Source organism: Phaenicophaeus curvirostris, unplaced genomic scaffold (genome assembly GCF_032191515.1).
Source record: "Phaenicophaeus curvirostris isolate KB17595 unplaced genomic scaffold, BPBGC_Pcur_1.0 scaffold_191, whole genome shotgun sequence".
Classification (NCBI taxonomy): Eukaryota; Metazoa; Chordata; class Aves; order Cuculiformes; family Cuculidae; genus Phaenicophaeus; species Phaenicophaeus curvirostris.
In genome coordinates, this window is record NW_027206807.1 from 38,477 (window position 1) to 47,805 (window position 9,329).

Here is a 9,329-nt window from a genome sequence, read left to right on the forward strand (position 1 = left end):
GGCTCTAGAGGGTTCCCTTGGGTCCTAGAAGCGTCCTAGAAGGCCCTAAAGGGGTCCCAGGGGGGTCTAGATGGTTCCTCGTGGTCCTAAAAGGGTCTTAGAAGGCCCTAAATGGGTCCCAGGGGGCTCTAGAGGGTTCCTTGTGGTTCTAAAAGGGTCCTAGAAGGCCCTAAGGGGGTCCCAGGGGTCTCTAGAGGGTTTCTCGTGGTCCTAGAATGGTCCTAGAAAACACTAAGGTGGTCCCAGGGGGTTCTACATGGTTTCTCGTGGTCCTAGAAGGCACCTAGAAGGGTCTAAGTGGGTCCCAGGGGGCTCTAGAGGGCTTCTCGTGGTCCTTGAAGGGTCCTAGACAGTCCTAAAGGGGTCCAAGGGACTTCTAGAGGGTTCCTGGTTACTCTAGAAGTGTCCTAGAAAGCCCTAGAAGGGTCCAATGGGGCTCTAGAGGGTTCCCTGTGGTCCTTGAAGGGTCCTAGAAGGCCCTAAAATGGTCCCAGGGGGTTCTAGAGGGTTCCTGGTACTCCTAGAAGAGTCCTATAAGGATCCATGCAGTCCCAGGGGGCTCTAGAGGGTCCCTGGGGGCCCTAGAAGGGTCCTAGAAGGCCCTAAAGGGGACCCAGGGGGCTCTAGAGTGTTCGCCAGTGACTTACAATGGTCCTAGAAGGCCCTAAGGGGGTACTAGGGGGCTCTAGGTTGTTTCTCATGGTCCTAGAAGGGCCCTAGAAGGCCCTAAAGTGGTTCCAGGGGGCTTTAGAGTGTTCCCCAGGGTCTTACCATGGTCCTAGAAGGCCCTAAGTGGGTCCCAGTGTGCTCTAGAGGGTTTCTCGTGGTCCTAGAAGGGTCCTAGAAGGCCCTAAAGTGGTCCCAGGGGGCTGTAGATTGTTTCTCATGGTCCTAGAAGGGTCCTAGAAGTCCCTAAAGGGGTCCCAGGGGGCTCTAGAGGGTTCCTTGTGGCCCTAGAAGGGTCTTAGAAGGCCCTAAGTGTGCCCAGAGGACTCCAGAGGATTCTTCGTGGTCCTAGAAGAGCTCTAGAAGGCACTAAATGGGTCCAAGGTTGCTCTACAGGGTTCCTCGTGGTCTTAGAAGGGTCCTAGAAATCTCTAAGGGGTCCCAGTGGGCTCTAGAGGGTCCCTGGGGGTCCTAGAAGGGTCCTAGAAGGCCCTAAGGAGGTCCCAGGGGTCTCTAGAGAGTTTCCCAGGGACTTAAAATGATCCTAGAAGGCCCTACGGGGGTCCCAGGTGTCTCTAGAGGGTTTCTCGTGGTCCTAGAAGGGTCCTAGAAGGCCCTAAGTGGGACCCAGGGGGCTCTAGAGGGTTCCTGGTGCCTCTACAAGGGTCTTAGAAAATCCTAGAAATTTCCCAGGGGGTTCTAGATGGTTCCTTGTAGTTCTAGAAGTGTTCTAGAAGGCCTTTAATGTGTCCCATGGGGCTCTAGAGGGTTCCTCGTGGTCCTAGAATGGTCCTAGAAGGCCCCAAGGGGTTCCCAGGGGGCTCTAGAGGGTTCCTGGGGCTCCTAGAATGGTCCTAGAAGGCTCTAAGGGGGTCCCAGTGTGCTCTAGAAGGTCCCTGGGGGCACTAGAAGGGTCCTAGAAGGCACTAAATCGGTCCCAAGGGGCTCTAGAGGGTTCCCTGGCATCTTACAATGGTCCTACATGGCCCTAAGTTGTCCCAGGAGGCTCTAGAGGGTTCCATGTGTTCCTAGAATAACCCAGAAGGCCCTAAGGAGGTCCCAGGTGGCTCTAGATGGTTTCTCGTGGTCCTAGAAGGGTCATAGAAGGCCCTAAAGGGGACCCAGGGGGCTCTAGAGGGTCCTTCGTGGTCTTAGAAGCGTCCAAGAAGGCCCTAAGGGGGTCCCAGGGGGCTCTAGAAGGTCCCTGGGGGCCCTAGAATGGTCCTAGAAGGCCCTAAGGAGGTTCCAGGTGGCTCTAGAGAGGTCCTAGTGGTCTTAGAAGGGTTCTAGAAGGCCCTAAGGGGTCCCAGGGTGCTCTAGAGGGTCCCTGGGGCACTAGAAGGGTCCTAGAAGGCCCTAAGGGGGTCTCAGGGGGCTCTAGGGGGTTTCTCATTGTCCTAGAATTGTCCTAGGAGGCCCTAATTGGATCTCAGGGGGCTCTAGAGGGCTCCTGGTGAATCTAGAAGTTTCCTATAAAGCTCTAGATGGGTCCCGGGTGCTCTAGAGGTTTCCTCGTGGTCCTAGAAAGTCCTAAGTGGGTCCCAGGGGGCTCTAGAGGGTCTATGGGGGTGATAGAAGGGTCCTAGAAGGCCCTAAGTGTGTCCCAGGGGCTCTAGATGGTTTCTCGTGGTCCTAGAAGGGTTTTAGAAGGCCCTAAGGGGGTTCCAGGGGGCTCAAGAGGGTTCCTGTGGTTCCTAGAAGTGCCCTAGAATGGTCTAAGTAGTTCCAGGGGGCTCTAGAGTGTCTCTGGGAGCCCTAGAAGGGTCCTAGAATGCCCTAAAGGGGTCCCAGGGGGCTCTAGATTGTTCCCATGGTCTTAAAATTGTGCTAGAAGGCCCTAAGTTTGTCCAAGGGGTCTCTAGAAGGTTTCTCGTGGTCCTAGAAGGGTCCTAGAAGGTCCTAAAGGGGTCCAAGGGAGCTCTAGAGGGTTCCTGGTGACTCTAGAAGTGTCCTAGAAAACCCTAGAAGGGTCCCAGGGGGCTCTAGAGGGTTCTTTGTGGTCCTAGAAGGGTCCTAGAAGGCCCTAAGGGGGTCTCAGTGTGCTCTAGAGGGTTCCTCGTGGTCCTAGAAGGGTCCTGGAAGGCTCTAAGCGGTCCCAAGAGACTCTAGAGGGTCACTGGAGGACCTAGAAGTGTCCTAGAATGCCCGAAGTGGGTGCCAGGCGGCTCTAGATGGTTACCGTGGGTCCTAGAAGGGTCCTAGAAGGCCCTAAGGGGGTCCCAGGGGGCTCTAGAGAGTTCCTCGAGGTCCTGGAAGGGTTCTACAAAGCCCAAAGGGGTCCCAGTGGGCTCTAGAGGGTTCCTGGTGGTCCTAGAAGTTTCCTAGAATGCCCTAAAGGGGTCTCAGGGGGCTCTAGAGGGTCCCTGGGGGCCCTAGAAGGGTCCTAGAAGGCCCTAAAGGGGACCCAGGGGGCCCTAGAGGGTTCCCCGGGGTCTTAAAATGGTCCAAGAAGGCCCTAAGGGGGTAACAGTTGGCTCTAGGTTGTTTCTCGTGGTCCTAGAAGGGTCCTTGAAGGTCCTAAATAGGTCCCAGGGAGCTCTAGAGGGTTCCTGGTGGTCCTAGAAGGGTCCTAGAAGGCACTAAAGGGGTCCCAGGGGTCTCTAGAAGGTTCCCAGGGGTCTTACAATGTTCCTAGAAGACCCTAAGTGGGACCCAGGGGGTCTAGATGGTTTCTCGTGGTCCTAAAAGGGCCCTAGAAAGGTCTAAGGGGTTCCAGGGGGCTCTAGAGGGTCTCTGGGGGCCCTAGAATAGTCCTAGAAGGCCCTAAAGGGGTCCCAGGGGGCTCTAGAGCGTTCCCCGGGGTCTTACCATGGTCCTAGAAGGCCCTAAGTTGGTCCCAGAGGGCTCTAGAAGGTTTCTCGTGGTCCTAGAAGGCTCCTAGAAAGTCCTAAAGGGGTCCAAGGGAGCTTTAGAGGGTTCCTGGTGAATCTAGAAGTGTCCTAGAAAGCCCTAGAAGGGTCCCAGGGGGCTCTAGAGGTTTCCCTGTGGTCCTAGAAGGGTCCTAGAAGACCCTAAAGTGGTCCCAGGGGGCTCTAGATGGCTCCTGGTGCTCCTAGAAGGGTCCTAGAAGGCTCTAAGCTTTCCCAGGGGACTCTAGAGGGTACCTGGAGGGCCTAGAAGTGTCCTAGAAGGCCCTAAAGGGGTCCCAGGGGGCTCTAGATGGTGCCTGTGGGTCCTAGAAGGGTCTTAGAAGGCCCTAAGGTGGTCCCAGGGGGCTCTAGAGGGTTCCTCGTGGTCCTAGAAGGGTTCTACAAAGCCCTAAGGGGTCCCAGTGGGCTCTAGAGGGTTCCTGGTGGTTTTAGAAGGGTCCCAGGGGTCTTTAGAGGGTCCCTGGGGGCCCTAGAAGTATCCTAGAAGGCACTAAAGGGGACCCAGGGGGCTCTAGAGTGTTCCCCGTGGTCTTACAATCGTCCTAGAAGGCCCTAAGGGGGTACCAGGGGTCTCTAGGTTGTTTCTCGTGGTCCTAGAAGGGTCCTAGAAGGCCCTAAAGTGGTCCCAGGGGGCTCTAGAGGGTTCCTGGTGGTCCTAGAAGGGTCCTAGAAGGGACTAAAGGGGTCCCAGGGGTCTCTAGAAGGTTCCCAGGGGTCTTACAATGATCCTAGAAGGCTCTAAGTGGGTCCCATGGGGCTCTAGATGGTTTCTCGTGGTCCTAGAAGGGTCCTAGAAGGCCCTAAAGGGGTCCCAGGGGGCTCTAGATTGTTTCTCGAGGTCCTAGAAGCGTCCTAGAAGGCCGTAAGTGCGTCCCAGGGGGCTCTAGAGGGTTTCTGGTGGTCCTAGAAGGATTCTAGAAGGCCCTAAGTGGTTCTCAGAGGGCTCTAGAGTGTTCCTCGTGGTCCTAGAAGGGTCTTAGAAGGCCATAAAGGGGTCCCAGGGTGCTCTAGAGGTCTTTAGTATGGATCTGGGGGGCTCTAGAAGGGTCTGGGCGCTTTTAGAATGGATGTGAGAAGCTCTAGAAGGGTTCAGGGTCTTTTTGAATCTCCCTGGGGGGCTCTAGAAGGGTCTGGGGGCTTTTAGAATTGTTCAGATGGGCTCTAGAAGGGTCTAGGGTCCTTTAGAATGGGTCTGGGGTGCTCTAGAAGGGTCTGGGGTCTTTTAAAATGGACGTGAGTAGATCTAGATGGGCCCAGGGGCCTTTAGAATGTCGCTGAGGGCCTCTAGAAGGGTCTGGGGTCCTCTAGAAGGGACGTGAGATGCTCTAGAAGGGTCCAGGGTCCTTTAGAAGGTCTCTGGCGGCTCTAGAAGGGTCTGGAGGCTTCTAGAAGGGATGTGAGAAGCTCTAGAAGGGTCCAGGGGCCTTTAGAACGTCTCTGGGGGGCTCTAGAAGGGTCTGGGGGCCTTTAGAAAGGACGTGAGAATCTCTAGAAGGGTCCAGGGGCCTTTAGAACGTCTCTGGGGGGCTCTAGTGGGATCTGGGGTCTTTTAGAAGGACTCTGGGGCCCTCTAGAAGGGTCTAGGGTCCATTAGAATGGGTCTGGGAGGATTTAGAAGGGTCTAGATGCCTTTAGAACGTCTCTGGGGGGTCTAGAAGGGTCTGGGGTCTTTTAGAAGCAACGTGAGAAGCTCTAGAAGGGTCCAGGGTCCTTTAGAAGGTCTCTGGAGGGCTCTAGAAGGGTCTGTGGGCATTTAGAAGGGATGTGAGTGGCTGTAGAAGGGTCTGGGCGCCTTTAGAAGGTCTCTGGGGGGCTCTAGAAAGGTCTGGGTTCTTTTAGAAGGGACGTGAGAAGCTCTAGCAGGGTCCAAGGACCTTTAAAATAGTTCTGGGGGCTCTAGAGGAGTCTGGAGGCTGTTAGAATGGTCCAGATGGGCTCTAGAATGGCCTGGTCGCTTTTAGAAGGTCTCTGGGGGGCTCTCGAAGGGTCTGGGGTCTTTTAGAAGGGACGTGAGAAGCTCTAGAAGGGTCCAGGGGCCTTTAGAAGGTCTCTGGGGGGCACTCAAAGGGTCTGGGGGCTTTTAGAAGGGACGTGAGAAGCTCTGGAAGGGTCCAGGGGCCTTTAGAAGGGCTCTGGGGAGTCTGGAATGGTCTGGGGGCCTTTAGAATGGTCCAGAAGGGCTCTAGAATGGTCTTGACACTTTTAGAAGGGCCCCGGTGGGTGCTAGAATGGTCTGGGGTCTTTTAGAATGGATGTCAGGTGCTCTAGAAGGGTCTGGGGGCTTTTAGAAGGGTCCAGTGGAGCTCTAGGAGGGTGTGGGGGCCTTTAGAAGGGCTCTGGCGGTCTTTAGAGACATCTGGGGGCCTTTAGAAGGACTCTGGGGGCCTCTAGAAGGGTCTAGAGGCCTTTAGATTTGTCTAGAGGGGCTCTAGAAGGACTAATCCCCTAACCCTAACACTTAACCCTAACCCCCTATCCCCAACCCTGACCCTAACCGGATAACCATAACCCTAATCCCTATCCCCCTAACCCTAATCCCTAACACCCTAACCCTAACTGTAACCCTAACCAAGTAACCCTAACCCCGTAACCCTAAGCACATAACACTAAACCCTAACCCTAACCCTAACCCTAACCCTAACCCCTAACCCTAACCCTAACCCTAACCCTAATCATAACCCTAACCCTAACCCAACCCTGACCCTAACCCTAACCATAAACCCTAACCCCTAACCCTAACCCTAATGACCCTAAACTCTAACCCTCACCCTAACCCCTAACCATAACCCTAACCCTAACCATAACCCTAACCCTTATGACCCTAACCCTAACCTTAACCCTAATCTAACCCTAACCTAACCCTAACCCTAACCCCTAACCCTAACCCTAACCCCTAACACTAAGCCTAAACCCTAACCCCTAACCCTAACCCTAACCCTTACCCCTAAACCTAACCCTAAACCTAACCCTAACCCTAACCCTAACCCTAATGACCCTAACCCTAACCCCTAACCCTAACCCTAACCCTAAACCCTAACCCTAAACCCTAACCCTAACCATAACCCCTAACCCCTAACCCCTAACTCTAACCCTAATGACCCTAACCCTAACCCTAACCCTATACCCCTATCCATAACCCCTAACCCTAACCCAAATCCTAACCCTAACCCTAATGACCCTAACCCTAACACTAACCCCTAACTTCTAGAGCTTCTCACGTCCCTTCTAAAAGCCCCTGGACCCTTCTAGAGCCCCCTGGGTCCCTTCTAAAAGTGCCAAGACCCTTCTAGAGCCCATCTGGACAATTCTAAAGGCCCCCAGACCCCTCTGGACCCCCCAGAGACCTTCTAAAGGTCCCTGGACCCTTCTAGAGCTTCTCACGTCCCTTCTAAAAGCCCCCAGACCCTTCTAGAGCACCCCAGAGACCTTCTAAAGGCCCCTGGACCATTCTAGAGCTTCTCATGACCCTTTTAAAAGCCCCCAGACCCATCTAGAGCCCCCCAGAGACATTCTAAAGGCACCTGGACCCTTCAAGAGCTTCTCACGCCCATTCTAAAAGAACCCAGACCCTTCTAGAGCCCCCCAGAGAGCTTCAAACAGACCCTGAACCCTTCTAGAGCTTCTTACATCCCTTCTAAAAGCCCCCAGACCCTTCTAGAGCCCCCCAGATCCAATCTAAAGATATCTAGAGCCCCCTGGAACCCCTTTACGGCCTTCTAAGACCCTTCTAGGACCACAAGGAGCCATCTAGAGCCCCCTGGGACCCCTTAAGGCCTTCTAGGACCCATCTAGGACCATGAGAATCCCTCTAGAGCCACCTGGGACCTCTTTAGGGCCTTCTTGGACCCTTCTAGGGCCCCCCAGGGACCCTCTAGAACCCACTGGGACCCACTTAGGGCCTTCTAGGACCCTTCTAGGACCACGAGAAACCCTCTAGAGCCACCTGGGACTCCCGTAGGGCCTTCTAGGATCATTGTAAGCCCCCAGGGAACCCTCTAGAGCCCCCTGGGACCCACTTAGGGCCTCCTAGGACCCTTCTAGGGCCCCCAGGGACCCTCTAGAGCACACTGGGACCCCTTAGAGACTTCTAGGACCCTTCCAGGACCACGAGGAACTCTCTAGAGCCCACTGGGACGCCTTAGGGCCTTCTAAGACCCTTCTAGGACCACGAGGAACCCTCTAGAACCCTCTGGGACCCTTCTAGGGCTTTCTAGGACCCTTTTAGAATCACCAGGAACCCTCTAGAGCACCCTGGGACCCTTCTAGGGCTTTCTTGGACACTTTTAGAGTCACCAGGAACCCTCTAGAGCCCCCTGGGACCCCTCTAGGACCACGAGAAACCATCTATAGCTCCCTGGGACCCACTTAGTGCCTTCTAGGACGCTTCTAGGGACACCAGAGACCCTCTAGAGCCCACTGGGATGCCTTAGAGCCTCCTAGGACACTTCTAGGACAACGAGGAACCCTATAGAGACATCTGGAACACACTTAGGGCCTTCTAGGACACTTCTAGGACCACGAGGAACCCTCTAGAGCCCCCTGAGACCCGCTTAGGACCTTCTAGGACCCTTCTATGACCACGAGGAACCCTCTAGAGCCACCTAGGACCCCCTTAGGGCCTTCTAGAACCCTTCTTGGACCCCCAGGGACCCTCTAGAGCCCACTGGCCCCCCTTAGGGCCTTCTAGGACCCTTCTAGGACCACGAGAAACAATCTAGAGCCCCCTGGGACCCCCTTAGGGCCAACTAGGACCAGTGTAAGACCCTGGGGAACCCTCTAGAGCCCCCTGGGTCCCCTTTAGGGCCTTCTAGGACCCTTCTAGGGACCCCAGGGACCCTCTAGAACCCACTGGGACTGCCTTAGGGCCTACTAGGACCCTTCTAGGACTATGAGGAACCCTCTAGAGCCCCCTGGGACCCACTTAGGGCCATCTAGGACCCTCTAGGACCCACAGGAACCCTCTAGAGCCCCGTGGGACCCCTTAAGGGCCTTCTAGGACACTTCTAGGTCCTCCAGGGACCCTCTAGAGCCCCCTGGGACCGCTTAGAGCCTTCTAGGACCATTCTAGGACCTGCGGGTACCCTCTAGAGCCCCCTGGGACCCTTCTAGGGCTTTCTAGGACACGTCTAGAGTCACCAGGAACCCTCTAGAGATCCCTTGGACCCCTTAAGGACCTTCTAGGACCCTTCTAGGACCACGAGAAAACTTCCAGAGCCCCCTGAGACCCACTTAGGGCTTTCTAGGACCATGGTAAGACCCCGGGGAACCCTCCAGAGCACCCTGGGTCCTCTTTAGTGCCTTCTAGTACCCTTCTAGGGCCCCCAGAGACCTTCTAGAGCCCCCTGGTTACACTTTGAGCCTTCTAGAACCCTTCTAGGAGCCCCAGAAACCCTCTAGAGCTTCCTGAGACCCCCTTAGGGCCTTCTAGGACCCTTCTAGGACCACGAGGAACCCTCTAGAGCCCTCTGGGACCCCCTTAGGGCCTTCTAGGGCCCTTCTAGTGCCAGCAGGGACCCTCTAGAGCCCCCTGGGACCCACTTAGGGCCTTCTAGGACCATTTTAAGACTCTCTGGAACCATCTAGAGCCCCCTGGGAAACCTTAGAGCATTCTAGGACCCTTCTAGGACCCCAGGAATATTCTAGAACCCCCTGGGACCACCTTAGGGCCTTCTAGTACCGTTCTAGGGTCACCAGGAACCCTCTAGAGCCCCCTGTGACCCCCTTAGGGCCTTCTAGGACCCTTCTCGGACCACCAGGAACCCTCTAGAGCCCCCTGTGACACTCTTAGGGCCT